Source organism: Bubalus kerabau, chromosome 7 (assembly GCF_029407905.1).
Source record: "Bubalus kerabau isolate K-KA32 ecotype Philippines breed swamp buffalo chromosome 7, PCC_UOA_SB_1v2, whole genome shotgun sequence".
NCBI classification, from domain to species: domain Eukaryota; kingdom Metazoa; phylum Chordata; class Mammalia; order Artiodactyla; family Bovidae; genus Bubalus; species Bubalus kerabau.
In genome coordinates this window covers 18,812,945-18,827,921 of record NC_073630.1, presented here as the reverse complement: position 1 = coordinate 18,827,921, position 14,977 = coordinate 18,812,945, and the positions used below count along the sequence as shown (strand labels likewise).

The window sequence follows — 14,977 nt, the reverse complement described above, 5'->3', positions numbered from 1 at the left end:
TATTTCCTGACCTGGAATATAATTCAACTAGGTTGAGCAACCCAAGGCTAAATTCATATAGACAGCATGTAAATATTCTCTTCTTTTTTTTCCATTCCATTTGAGTATTTGTCCTCTTTCGGTTTTATATATCCTCTTTTAAGATTATTTTTATTGACCAAAAACAGATGCAAAATATCAAAGATCTTTATTCTTAATCACTGACTGACAGCAACAAGCTTTGCCGTTTTTTTGATTTTTCAAATCCAAATTTACCTGAGATCTGCTTGTGCATGCAGTTGGATGGTTCTTTCTGGGAAACTAACCATTCTCTTACTCATCAGAATCTTTCATGATTACTGAGTTAAAATTGCATTTGTGGTAACATTTTCATTTTAGAAGCCTCATGACACATTCTGATTCATAATTCTTATATTTTTTAACAAAATAAAGGGGAAAATAAGCTTTTCCCCTTTGTTCCAACTGCCTTATTTTTTTCTCTAATGTTTTCTTGTGTGATAATTGTCAGGGTCACCCTCAAATAGGTGGTGAATTGGCAAATAACAAATGAATAGACCAGACTAACTAAAAGTGCTGGTACTGAATTATGAAGAAACAAAATACAAATTGCTAATAAGAGATTTGTGTTACTTTTACCAGTGTGAAAATAATCTATAAAGAGTAAAATAGTCTTCCAATTTTTAATATATGTCTTCTAGTTCTGATCAAGGTTGATCAATAACCTGATAATCTAGTGATATCTTAAGCTTGGTGTTTACTCATTTATATTCATTTAAACATTGAATAACCTGATTTTCTCCTTTTTTCCCCCTATAATATGTTTTCAACTCAAGCTTCTGGAAAAGTCATGGTAGAAGCCTTTTGTACCCTGTGGTTCTGCCCAAGACATCTGAAGTTTCTTCAATAAGAGAGAGATTTTTGAGCCATATTTAATAAAGGAAAAGAAAAATACCAGGATTCTCAACCATCATCTACTTTCATATGTTAAAACAATGTAAAGTTTAGAGAAAAATGTAACTGTTTGTCCAAATAGAAGTAGTGAGTGTAGTATAGTAATCTGGTTCCATCTACTTACTTTCCTACTTATAATGGAAAGAATTTTCAAGAATATTATCAAGATAATATATCTTTATCCTAAAGATATGGGGGTACCAGTTTAATGGTCACCATTTTTTCTCTTGAAACACTCCTACAACATTCCTGTTATTGTTATTTCTAAACTAATTCATTTCCAATAACAAAAAATGGCATAGGTTTTGCTTTTGTCTATTTTCTTTCTCTTATATGTTGTTACTCAATATCATCTTCTGCCTTTACAATAGTCTTCAAATCTGTGCTATCATCATTATAGTAACATCCTTCCACAGAATGAGCTTTCAGCTTTCTGCATGCTCTGTTTTTGCCCATTATCTATTTCAAGAAGTATGGCACGGCAAAAGTCACTAAATGACATAAACACCCTGCTTGTAATAAATCGATTACATTAAAACCAATAACAATATATTATGCTATGTACTTCTGAAGTTTAAAAATATAATTTAAGTTTGTTTTTCCATAATCCAGAGGAAATACATAATCAACTGTCCCTTTGTCTTAGTTCAGACAGCTTATCTGTACTTTTCAATATTTTAAACGTACATGTAATGTCTTGAAAAGAGTAATTTTCTATCCATCTTCCTGCCTCCATAGAATCTACAGGTGTGCAGGCTTCACTTCCTAAATAAATTCTGGAGTACCTTGTCATCTAATTCGAAAAGGAAGTTCTCTCCTCAGTTTGGAAACATAACTTTTTAAAATCCCATTAGAATGGATTTTGTTTGAGAACAGGAAATTAAAGGGTGGAAGATGACAAAATTTCAGTTCCCAAGCAAGCGAATCTGGTGCCATTAATGCTAGAGCTGTCAGGAACGCAGCTTGCAGGAACAGGAACAGACAGCACTTGTTTCAGAGCCTAAACTTAAAGCTTCAACAGTGAGCAGGGAAATGACATTTACATTGAGATGCAAATTACAGCCAATGACACTGTTCATTTATGTAAGATGAGTTTATTTTGGTGTTCAGAAATATAAATTGAAACCCTGTGTTTTCTTTTAAAGAGACTGCATAGAGTGTAAGGCTTAAACTTGCCCCTGACGTACCAAGAAAATGCAAAGGTCATTTCACTGCCTACATATGAGTATTGATACAATGCAAAGGTAATTCTGTTTAAGAAGATATCTAAATTAGTAAGATTATTTCTAGGTTCTCCTGGAAAGGCCATCACTTTTGAGGCAATGGAAAGTCTATAAAACGGTTAAAACCTTCCATGCAGAAATATGCAAACACTTCTCCCTTAGCCCTGAACATTAGGTAAATAAGTTCACAACTGTGTACTCTAAGAGACAACTCATGTATTTCACAGGACTAAATGATTGAAAGATATTTTGAAATGCTATTTAATTTTAATTTCTATCTCCCGGTGCAAATAGATTATGGGTTTATTTTTTCTATACAAATTCCTAGAGAATATGATTCTCTAATACCTGTGATACTATATTAAAACAATTTATCATAAGGAAGCCTGGGAGATCAACCCTAACACTAAATCCTTCCATTTAGTACCCTGACTTAAACCTTCCTTAGTGGAAACTCCAAACAATGATCAACTACCGTATAGTGTGTATTTAAATTTGCTCCTTCAATAACTCTTTGCATAATCCTATCACAGCACCAGTCACACTGGAAAAAAGCTACACCTGTCTCTCACCTGCTGGACTGGTCACCCTTTGATGGCAGTGTATCTTCCTAGTGTCTATCTTAGTATCTGGAACACAGTATGCATTCAGTAAAGGTTGAGTTATATTATGTTTGTTATATTCTTTTATGTACACTATTTTTTAATCTAAATACTTCCAAGCATTTTAATTATTAATAGTTATTTCTCAGGAGAAGGAAATGGCAACCCACTCCAGTGTTCTTGCCTGGAGAATCCCAGGGATGGGGGAGCCTGGTGGGCTGCAGTCTCTGTGGTCGCACAGAGTCGGACACAACTGAAGTGACTTAGCAGCATCAGCAGCAGCAGCAGTTATTTCTCAAACTCTTTCTGGAATTCATCAACACAATTTATCAACAGCATCCCAATAAATGTTTTACAGCTATGATAACAACACAAACTATAGCTTTTTAGTTGCTTTGCTATTAGTTTCAAGGCCCATCAAGTTGTCATGTTATACACTGCTTATAGTATAATCTTTATGACTAATATATAGTCTGTATTTGAGATAATTAGAGGGGGAAATAAATGCTGCTTAGTTCAAACCACACTGTTGATTCTACCTTAACATATTGCTATAATCCTCAGTTATGTTGGAAGAAAAATGATCAAGGCAACTTTAACAATGAATAGAAGGCAAATATCAGTAACAACAATAGTTTAAAAAGACATAATGTCAAAGCTATTTCCAGAAGTCATCTTCTCATTGCTTTAGAGATCGTAGCAATTCTCTCTTGGGTTCCAGTTAACCAGATTCCTTCCATCACTTTTCCCACTTTGGCACCCTGAATGACTTCGAAAAAGCTCACACCAGCCTTGCTGCAGCAAGGGTATTTCATAAACATCAAACTCTGATATAGTTCCACTATAACTAAGATTATTAGTTTATGCATTCCACTAATATTTTTGAAGCCTTGGTTATTTATCGGACATTTTTCTGAACACTAAACAATTATTAAAAAGAAAATCTCTTGACTTTGGAGTTTATATCTAGTACAGACAGACCATAGATATATGTGAATACATACACAGTGTATTAGATTGTGTTAAGTATCTAACACAGGCTGAGGAAATAAACAGGCTGAGGTGATCATACAAATGATTGTGCAAAATGAAAGATTTTTGTACATAAAAGGAAAGATGGGTATTTATAATAACATGAGTAAATAGTCATAAACCAGAACTGTCCCACATAAACAGGACAAATAGCCACTGTAGGTGAGGGAGATTAGAAATGTGTTGGGGTACAAGAAAATGCCATAATTCCTATGATCTAGAAATTTGAAAATTAGGTAGCTAACTCACAGGCATTGAGCAGCAGTAACTGTTTAGAGAATATTCTCCATAGTAACATTTCATCATTGTTGTTGTTGTTCAGTTGCTAAGTTATGTCTGACTGTTTGCGACCCCATGGACTGCATCCTCTACTATCTCCCAGAGTTTGCTTAAATTCATATTCATTGAGTCAGTTATACTATCTAACCATTTCATCCTCTGCCACCCCCTTCTCCTTTTGCCTTCAAGCTTTCCAAGCACCAGGGTTTTCAAAGAATTTTCAAAATTTCAAAATTTTGAAAATTTCCAAAGAATTTTCTCTTCCCATCAGGTGGCCAAAGCATTGGATCAGTCCTTCCAATGAATACTTACAGTTGAATTTCTTTAGGATTGATTAGTATTATCTCCTTGCTGTCCAAGGGACTCTCAAGAGTCTTCTCCAGATCCACAATTAAAAGCATCAATTCTTTGGTGCTCAGCCTTCTTTATAGTCCAACTCTCACATCCATACATGATTCCTGGAAAAACCATAGCTTTGACTATACAGATCTTTGTCAGCAAAGTGATGTCTCTGCTTTTTAGTATACTCTCTAGGTTTGTCATAGCTTTCTTTCCAAGAAGCAAGTGTCTTTTAATTAAATGGCTGCAGTTACCATTTGCAGTGATTTTGAAGCCCCCAAAAGTGAAATCTGTTACTGCTTCCAATTTTTCCCCCTTCTATTTGCCATGAAGCGATGGGAACAGATGCCATGATCTTAGCGTTTTGAATGTCATGTTTTAAGCCAGTCAGCTATGGCAATCCACTCCAGTATTCTCGCCTGAGGAATCCCATGGACAGAGGAGTCTGGCGGGCTACAATCCATGGGATCACAAAGAGTCAGAGGAGACTGAGTAACTAACACTAACTAACAAACAGCTTTTTCACTTCCCTTTCTCCATAATCCAGAGGCTCTTTAGTTTCTCTTCACTTTCTGTCATTAGAGTGGTATCATCTGCACATCTGAGGTTGTTGATATTTCTCCTGGCAATTTTGATTCCAGCTTGTGATTCATCCAACCTGGCATTTCACATGATGTAGATCAACATTAAATAAACAGGGTGACAATATACAGTCTTGACATACTTCTTTCCCAATTTTGAACCAGTTAACTGTTCCATGTCCAGTTCTAACTGTTGCTTCTTGATTTGCATGCAGGTTTCTCAGGAGACAGGTAAGATGATTTGGCATTCCCATTCTTTAAGAATTTTCCACAGTTAACTGTGATCCACACAGTCAAAGGCTTTAGTGTAGTCAATGAAACAGAAGTAAATGTTTTTCTGGAATTCCCTTGCTTTATGATCCAGTGAATGTTGGCAATTTGATCTCTAGTTCTTCCATTTCATTATCATCATAACATTATGAGATATGTGCTATTATTATTGCTATTTGATGGTTCATGAAATATATGCACAGTGATTTGAGAGCAGCATTTTGTTAAGAACCCTCTTTTCATTACCTCCTAGCTCTACTGCCTCTTCTGGACCCCTTTCCCCATTAGCCTGAAATGCCCATGCCTGCATTTTCTCTTTCAAGGAGGCCTCTGCATATAATTCAATAAGATACTTACCAAATATGGTGAGTTAAAATAGAGACACTGAATTATGATCATAATTACAGTGTTTGTGAATCTGGGGATATAATTATTTTCATGGGTCCTTTCTGGTGATTAAAATCCTTAGATAGAGCCTCCAGTGTTTGGCCAGAAATCTATGTTTTCTTTCTCCTGATATACCTCTGTATTGAGACTTGATGAATTGCCTCATATCATATGCATAGTTTTTTTTTTCACTTTTATTTATATTAAGAAAATAGGGAATATATATATTAAGAAAACAGGAAATAAAGTCAGTTTTTAGACAAACGTAGTTATAAAATCAAATCAGTGCCTTTTCTGTAGAGAAACTTGTAAGCAGTAATGTACCTAAAAATGTTTCTTCTAAGTATAAATTATTTTAGAAAGTTATTCCCCTAAATAAATGGTAAGAAATAATCATATGCTGTCCACATATGAGTCAGTGGATATCTGCATTTTTACTATAATTAAATCAATAAAACAGAAGCAAGCCAATAATAGACACTGGATTATTTATATTATATCAAAATAATAAATATTCTGAAAATATCCAGGGTTGTAAGAGTATTATCACATGAACACAGGCATATTTTCTGGTGGCAAAATAACTTGTTATTCTCCATTTAGAAAGCAATTTGACAGCACTTTTCAAAAAAAAAAAAAGGTAGAGTTTATAAATTTAGTCTCAGCACCTAGACATAGGAAAATTATATTTAGAAAAATAAACAAATGATGTATAACTATATTGACATAAATAAACAAAAACTGGAAATAATCTAAATGTTTCAAAATGAATGGAGGTGAGTTAATTCATTGAGTTACATCATCTCTATAGAATATTTTGTAGAAATTAAAAATCTCCTTTTAGGAAGTTTTATGCCATGGATGTAAAGCAATCTGATGTAGAAATATTAAACTAAAAGGAAGAAAATGCAAAGTTTCATTTGTTATATATTTGTGTAAACCATGGATATTAGTAGGAATTGAAAGAAACCATGCAAGATAAAAATTAAAATGAAGTAGATGTATTAGAATTATGGGATTATATATAATTTTAATGAGTTTTCATTATTATTAAAGATTGCACATTAATATAAATTTTTTTAATCACCGAGCATAAGTCTTATTCATATATTAGAATCTCTAGAGAGGCAATTTATAGTCCTTACCTTTTTAGAGGCCATGTAAATTAAATGGTACTCTTTTTATATTATACTTGGATAGGTTTAAATTCTTACCTATCAGTTAAGCATTCTAAACTTACACAGAGGGAATCGGAGAAAGAGAACAAAGTTGAGAAAAATTGTTAGAGAGCTTTGATGAAATCTGTAACAAGCGTAAACTCTGATACAATGTTTTAACAGAGACCTTTTTAAAGAAAAAGCCTATGCCTTGACATCCAGTCCATTTGTGTATTTTGAGGGATGTCTAGAGAATTTGATGGTGACCTGCAGAGAGAGAGATCCATGATACTTAGAAACATAAATGTCTCTGATAGTTCTTCATAGATAAAATTTGATGGTTACATATGCCCCACAGCTCAGTTTTAAATGAATCACTTGAAACTATGACAGGCTTTATATATATATATATATATATATATATATATATATATATATATATATATATTCAAGTTGAAGCTATACAAATAAATAAAGATATATTAAAATTGTTAACTATATATATGTTTGAAATTATGAGTTCTCTGCAAAAGAAATATTTAAAAAGCAAGATTAATTAGAGGGTTGAGAATAAAGTTAAGAAAGCTTAAATGCCTTATCCTTGCATAGACTATACATTTGTCATTTAATATTTAGAAAAACAGCTTTTTGATTTGACATTTGAAAAATATTGTATGCATATGTTCATTTAAAAAGTGCTATCTTAACAATGTTGTCTAGGAAATTGAGGAAGTACTGTTTGTCAATTTCCCATTCTGGAAGATTGGAATGAAAGCAGATGTTAACCCAAGAATGGAAAGATTACTGCAAAATACATGAATGTGGGTGCTTTGGAAAATAAATAATATTGGATATATTTACATGTAGACTTTGAATATTATTTGGCTCAAAGTTTTGTTAAATTTAAACAAATGCTAAAGAAGCCCTTGTGATATAGCCATTAAGGTTTCTTATTTCCCAAGTAATACTAAACTTTGTCAGCTTCAGCAGAGCAAATAACGCAAAGCCTCAGGAAGATGAATAATGATTAAATGTCCCTCTGCTCCAAACAGTCTTTGTGTTGGTCTTAAGGAGAAAGAAGAAAGAATGGATAAGTCCTGGTCTGAAGCTGGTCTTACTTATTCTTTTGGCCAAGGGCCAAGAGGGACATTCTCTAGGGGACTTACTCATCCAGATAATCTTTTAAGGTAAGCTTACTTTTTACAAATCCCTGTTTAAATTGAGAAACCTACACATACAATTGAATCAAGTAACTTGGCCATGGTCAAACCTTTGTTTCAAAAATACTATCTATATCACATCTATGGCATCCATTATCAATCCCTTAACCAATTCTTTCTGTGTCCAGAGTTCAAGGTTGAAGAATGAAGGTTGGGGGAGGAGAGCATAAAACTGGTTCCATTTCTATGTTTTCATTCTTTGTATGCAGCCTTTACTTCAATTAAGACAGCATTAAAATGTCTTCCATGCCCAAATTATAAAAATAATAATCATTTGGTTGGCACTTCTACCACAGTGATGACCAGCACAAGAGTAGCCATGGGAAAGAACTCCATAGAAACCAGCTGGAATGGCATCATATGCCATGGGATGTATGTACTGAAGGAATGACTTAAACGTGTGTGCTATGAATTCTCTATAAAATGAACAGCAATATTTATGGATAATTTAAGCTAAACATCTAGTTAGCAAGCAAGATAAAAAGTTCAAGGTAAATCAATAATTTTGTTGTAACGGGAGTAGAGCATTCCAATGCATTTAGTTCAAGTATGTAAACTCTACTAATAAGAACATTTTTTAGTCTTTTCTATTAGGTTTTTTTATGACATTGATTGTGAAACTATAATAAAGCCTTGTTGAGACTTTATAACCAGATAAAATGTGCTGACAAATGAGTTACGTAACACATAATGCATAGTGCATGATGGCAACCACTTTTTAAAGATCTTGGCAAGCACGTTTAATCAATAAATAAGACAGCTGTGTGTTAGGCACAGCTAGCATCATATTCAATACTATCTGTAATTCTGAATTCATGTTATAAAAACATTCCTAATACCTCAAGGAACAGAATGGATGCATGGTAGAGAGATAATAAATGATAGAGAAATTCATGATATTTGAGTAGTAAAAACATGTTTGATTACGAAGAGCATAACTGAGTTAGGCTCTAATAAAGGGTGAGAATCTGAAGCAGTTAAAAAGGAGAAAGGAAAGGCATTAGAGGATAATATGTGCAAAGTCCAGGCTTCCTAGATGGTGCTAGTGGTAAAGAACCCATCTGCCAATGCAGGAGACATAAGAGATGTGGGTTCTATCCCTGGGTTGGGAAGATCCCCTGGAGGAGGACATGGAAACCCACTCCACTATTCTCACCTGGAAAATCCCATGGACAGAGGAGCCTGGAGGGCTATGGTCCACAGGGTCACAGAGTCAGACAAGACAGAAGTGACTTAACACACACACGCACACATGCACAAAGACCCCAGATGGTTGACAGATTGGGAGGAGATTGTTATAGTTAAAACAAAGGCTAGTGATTAACCTTAGAATGTGTAAAGAACCCAGGTGGGTGAAAAAGAAAAGAAGCCTAAAGGGATATTAATAGACTCAAAACAGCAAACTCAAAAGTATAAGATATGCTCAATCTCATTACAAAGACAGATGTGAAATTAAAGCAATAGTGACCATCCATTTCACAAACATTATTTAAGCAACATGTATGGACTTAGAGATGATCATACTAAGTCAGTCAGAAGGAGAAAGATAAATATGATATGATATTGTTTACATGTGAAATTTAATAAATGATACAAACAAACTCATTTATGAAACAGAAACAGACTCACAGACATAGAAAACAAACTTATGATTACCAAAGGGGAAAGGCGGCGGGGCATGGATAAATTAAGAGTTTGGGACTAACATATATACACTACTATATATAAAATATATAATAAACAAGGACCTACTGTACAACAGCACAGAGAAATCTACTCAATAGTCTGTAATAACTTATATGGTAAAGAATCTGAAAAATAATAATATATGTACATGTATAACTGAATCACTTTGTTGTACACCTGAAACTAACATAACATTGTACATCAACTATATGCCAAAATAAAATAAAAATTTAATTTTTAAATATCAAGCATAATACAGCAGTTTGCAACTCAGATTTAAAAGATGAAGGTTTTCTCAATAGGCAAGAATCCTCAGTATTAACATTTAATGTGCACATTGAAAGGCAGATTTACCTGTGCCAAATTTTCTTACCACTATGTCAATCTGGTTTCATTCACATTCACTGGAAAAGTTGGGCAGTTTCTTTTTTGCTCAGCTATGGCCCTGGATCAGGAAGATCCCCTGGAGAAGGGATAGGCTATCCACTCCAGTATTCTTGGACTTCCCTGTTGGCTTAGCTGGTAAAGAATATTCCTGCAATGTGGGAGACCTGGATTTGATCCCTGGGTTGGGAAGATCCTCTGGAGAAGGGAAAGGCTACCCACTCCAGTATTCTGGCCTGGAGAATTCCATGGACTGTATAGTCCATGGGGTCACAAAGAGTCAGACACGACTGACTGACTTTCACTTTCACTGTGGCCTGTTACTCCCAGTATCTTCCAACCCTCAGCCATTGACTCCTAACCAGTGTCCTCTGGACTTTGTCCATTTTCCCCCTTTTCTCAGGTCTATATTTCAGGAAAAAAATAAATCTCAAGGCTCTCAATCAGCCCTATAAACCTGCTGATTTAAGCCATGTTGTACAAAGTACATGTTAAAAAATGCAAGATAATGTTAAACAAAATTTTATTCCTTCTGAATAGTGCTTAACAGTATGCCTAGAAAACACAGAAACTATTTGACAGTTTTTTGGGGCCCCACCAGCTTCCCTGGTGGCTCAGAGGTTAAAGCGCCTGCCTGGAATGCGGGAGACCCTGGTTTGATCCCTGGGTTGGGAAGATCCCCTGGAGAAGGCAATGGCAACCCACTCTAGTACTCTTGCCTGGAGAATCCCATGGAGGGAGAAGCCTGGTAGGCTACAGTCCATGGGATGGCAGAGATGGACACGACTGAGCGACTTTACATACACAGGTATTAAGAGACAAGTATTCCCCAGTTTATTGTCCCTTTCTTCTCCGATCTCTGCAAATCGCTTTCTTATTTTTCTTTCATCACAGAATCCTTCTTATTTACCCTCTCCTAATGGCAACCCACTCCAGTACTCTTGCGGGGAAGGTCCCATGGATGGAAGAACATGGTGGGCTGCAGTCCACGTGATCACTAGGAGTCGGACACGACTGAGTGACTTCACTTTCACTTTTCACTTTCACGCATTGGAGAAGGAAATGGCAACCCACTCCAGTATTCTTGCCTGGAGAATCCCAGGGATGGGAGAGCTGGGTGGGCTGCCGTCTCTGGGGTCGCACAGAGTCGGACACGACTGAAGCGACTTAGCAGCAGCAGCAATATAGGTATCTACTTCTGCTTGCTTTGTATCTCTGGGATATCGATAAAGGCTATCAGTGTTTCCCAACATGCATCCCATTCTCTGACACTGTTTTCCAAGATTATTTTCTTTAAAATCAAACATATTAGTGTCAGAGCATTTTAAATCTAACTGCCTCCGAATCTGTAAGCTACCTGAGCATATTGTGTGTCCTACTGCAGATCAGTCCTGGGTGTTCACTGGAAGGACTGATGTTGAAGCTGAAACTCCAATACTTTGGCCACCTCATGAGAAGAGCTGACTCATTTGAAAAGACCCTAATGCTGGGAAAGATTGAGGGCAGGAGGAGAAGGGGACGACAGAGGATGAGATGATTGGATGGCATCACCAACTCAATAGACATGGGCTTCGGTAGACCTGGGAGTTGGTGATGGATAGGGAGGCCTGGTGTGCTGCGGTTCATGGGGTCGCGACTAATTGAACTGAACTGAATTGCACATTCTTCCTCCAGATCCTATGCTACTCAAATCCATCCCTAGAGCATTTTCCTAGGCCAAGCCTTTCTCCTTTTTAAGTCCCATCCTTGGTTCTTAGCCTAAAATTTCATCCTCTACCCACGCAATTTAATTACCCCACTCTTCAGACTTTGGCTCAGCTTCACTCTGGTCCTGTGGTACAAGTCAACCCTTTGTTCTTCCCTCAAAACATAAAACCTTTTGGGGAGTTGCAAAAACGTTGGTTTAATAGTTTGAGGAAGAAGGTAAATGGGGAAACAAACATAGAGGAAACTACAGACTATAATGGTTTATTTTGTGTGAGAATTGCAGATGAATCTTTTCTTTTCTACAACTGATATGAACTATGAATTGTTCTTATCACATGAACCATCGGAACTCTCAGCACCGCCTGAGCAGCTTCTCATCATGTCATTATGAAAAAGGAGTTACAGTGTGTGAACTCAAACTCACAAAAAGCCGTTTTGATTATTGACTTTCATGTCAGTTGCTTACAATTTTATACCCAATTACTATGCTGTAGAATAATGATCATGTAGACCATTAAATGTTTCATTAACATTTTATGATTTTATTTGATTAGTACAGGAAACTCTACTCATGTGCGTTCTATATTCACAGTTTATTAAATGTGCAACATGGTTATTTGCTCATAGAGCTTTATCTCCCCTAGTCTACATATAGGGGCATTTTAAAAGGTATGGCCTTTAAACAATTCCTTTTTTGGGTCTTATGTTAGAACATAGAGATAGAACCATGAGACAGAGTTATGAGAGATTTAATATAAATATAATGCAGAAAGAACCAACTTTTTGAAAAAAATAAATTCTTTGGATGTTGTGATAAATGAATTGAGTCTTTCAACATCCCAGCTCCAGGACTTTCTAGCATGTTGCATGAGTACAGGTGTCCTCATTATGGGTTACACAGTTCAGTTAAATTGAGTGTGTGTTAACTGATAGCATACATTTATAATAGTGACAACAAATAGAAGCATGTCCTTTTAAAAGATCTGAAGGAAACTAGGCTTGAGAACTTTATAATATCCTACTCATACCCTTTAATGAATCTAAAAGAACTCTATTTTATAGCTAAAAACATTTCATATATTTGAAGAAATTCTGATTTCATGCACTTGATTTATGATAAATTCAAATTCAGGACTCAAAATCTCATCTTTATCTTTAGTACAACTCTAAACATTGCTCAATAGAAATAATTTTAAGAGAATGACTGAAATTAAGATTAAATGATTTTCATTGTTTAACAATTAAATAGAGATTGTACTTGAATCTGGACTTCCCAGATGATGCTAGTGGTAAAGAATCTGCTTGCCAATGCAGGAGACATAGGAGACTAAAGTTCAATCCCTGCGTCGGGAAGAACCCCTGGAAGAGGGCACAGCAACCCACTCCGGTATTCTTGCCTGGAGAATCCCCATGGACAGAGGAGCCTGGATGCAGTCTATAGGGTCGCAGAAGAGTCAGACACGACTGAAGCTACTTAGCATGCACACACATACTTGAACCATCAGTTTATACAATCTAGTTCTTGCATAACCTCTGAATTTCTTTAATGGACTTCAACAACATGAATCTATAACTCTCTGCTCATGCTAATTTTTCTATATTTTCTTTATTTCTGTTATTCTATCCTGTTTTTCTAGCTTGTTGATGTCCTTAGTTTCTCCACCGTAGTTGTAATATTTTTTCTAATAGTTTCCTGTGATCTTTCACTCTTATGTGAGAATTTAGTTTCAATATACCCTGCAGTTTGAGATGTTTTCCCCCAAGCTTTGGCTTGGCTAGTTGTAGTAATAAAAGGAAGAAGTATTTAATTTATTGAAATCCAAAGTCATCTTTCCTTTCTTTACCACTGTCACATACAGTATAATGAGGCAAATTTTACTTGTTGCAAGAGTATGAGAATAGTTTGCAAATGATGCAGACAGCATTTGAAATTTTTGTCAGGTTTGTCATTCCTAAAGAAAGTATGAAAACAGACTGAACGATCCAAGATTAGGAAATATCATCACAAGAAGGTAAAGAAACAACAGAAAGACTCTCTTGAGATAACTTAGATGCTTAGCATAATACAGAACTTGATGCTTAGCATTAATACAGAAAAACAAGGAAGCTTCATGGCTGTGATGGTTAATTTTATGTGTTCACTTGGTGAGATCATGGTGACCAGTTGTTTGGTCGAAACACTAACCTAGATTTTTCTGTAAAGGTACTTTATAAGATGTAAATAACATTTATAATCAGTTGACTTTAAGTAAAGCCGATTACCCTCCATCATGTAGCTGACCCTCATCCACTAAACGAAATGCTAAGAGAAAAACCTGAAGAAGAAGGAATCTTGCCTCCAAATGCCAAAATAAAAATTCTTCCTAAGTTCCCAGCCTTTGGACTTCAGACTGTAACATCAGATATTGCCTGAATCACCAGCCAACCAGTTTGCCCTTAGGAATTGTCAGTTGTCACTTACCAGCCTAACAATGGCATGAGCCAATTTTTTCAAATCAATCCCTTCTCTTTCTCTTTCTCCCTTTCTCCATCCCCTTATTGGTTTTCTTTACAAGTCTGACTAATACAATGGCCACTAAAGAATCTTCCAATTTTATCATAAAAAACAAACAGGAGTTACTCGATCATAATTTAGTCATATAGTCAAGATATACGATGCTTTCCTTCCTTATGAGGTCATCCCTCACTGTGATCAAATCATTTTCTTGACAGAGGGCTCAAACAGAACTATCATTAGCAAAGGGTCGTTAATACAGGTAGTTGTTACTTTATTATGACAATTGATATATTAATAGAGATCTTGTGATGTTTTTTCAACCTATCGTCTATTTTATTTTTCTGAAAACTTTAGTATTAGACAACCTTCTGTCATGTTTGCATTATGTGAAACCTACCTCTGGTCGTTGCTGATTGGGCCAGAGATGGGCACTCAGTTCAGACATATTCACCATGCTTTTTTCCCTTAAGGATCAGTAGGTTGTTTTCAAAGTCAATAGCCTCTGTAAGTCTTCTTGGAAATGGAGAGAAAACTGGTTTCAGGGAAAAAAAAAAAAAAGGAGATAATAAATCAAAATGTAATAAAGAGCAGAGACAGCAACTTCAAGACCCACAACAGTGGGAGAAAGTAAAATCCTAAAATATTAATCATTGTAATTGTAA

The 14,977-nt window shown here is 35.5% G+C and overlaps 1 long non-coding RNA gene across 6 annotated transcripts in view; it reads right to left on the bottom strand.

Moving 5' to 3' along the window:
• The window catches only part of LOC129657496 (uncharacterized), a 402,704-nt gene that overhangs the window by 322,947 nt on the left and 64,780 nt on the right, over nucleotides 1-14,977 (bottom strand). For all 6 annotated transcript variants that reach the window (XR_008716772.1, XR_008716768.1, XR_008716769.1 and 3 more), the window contains exon 2: nucleotides 14,713-14,847. This is a non-coding gene — a long non-coding RNA (uncharacterized LOC129657496). The remainder of the gene's footprint in view (nucleotides 1-14,712; nucleotides 14,848-14,977) is intronic.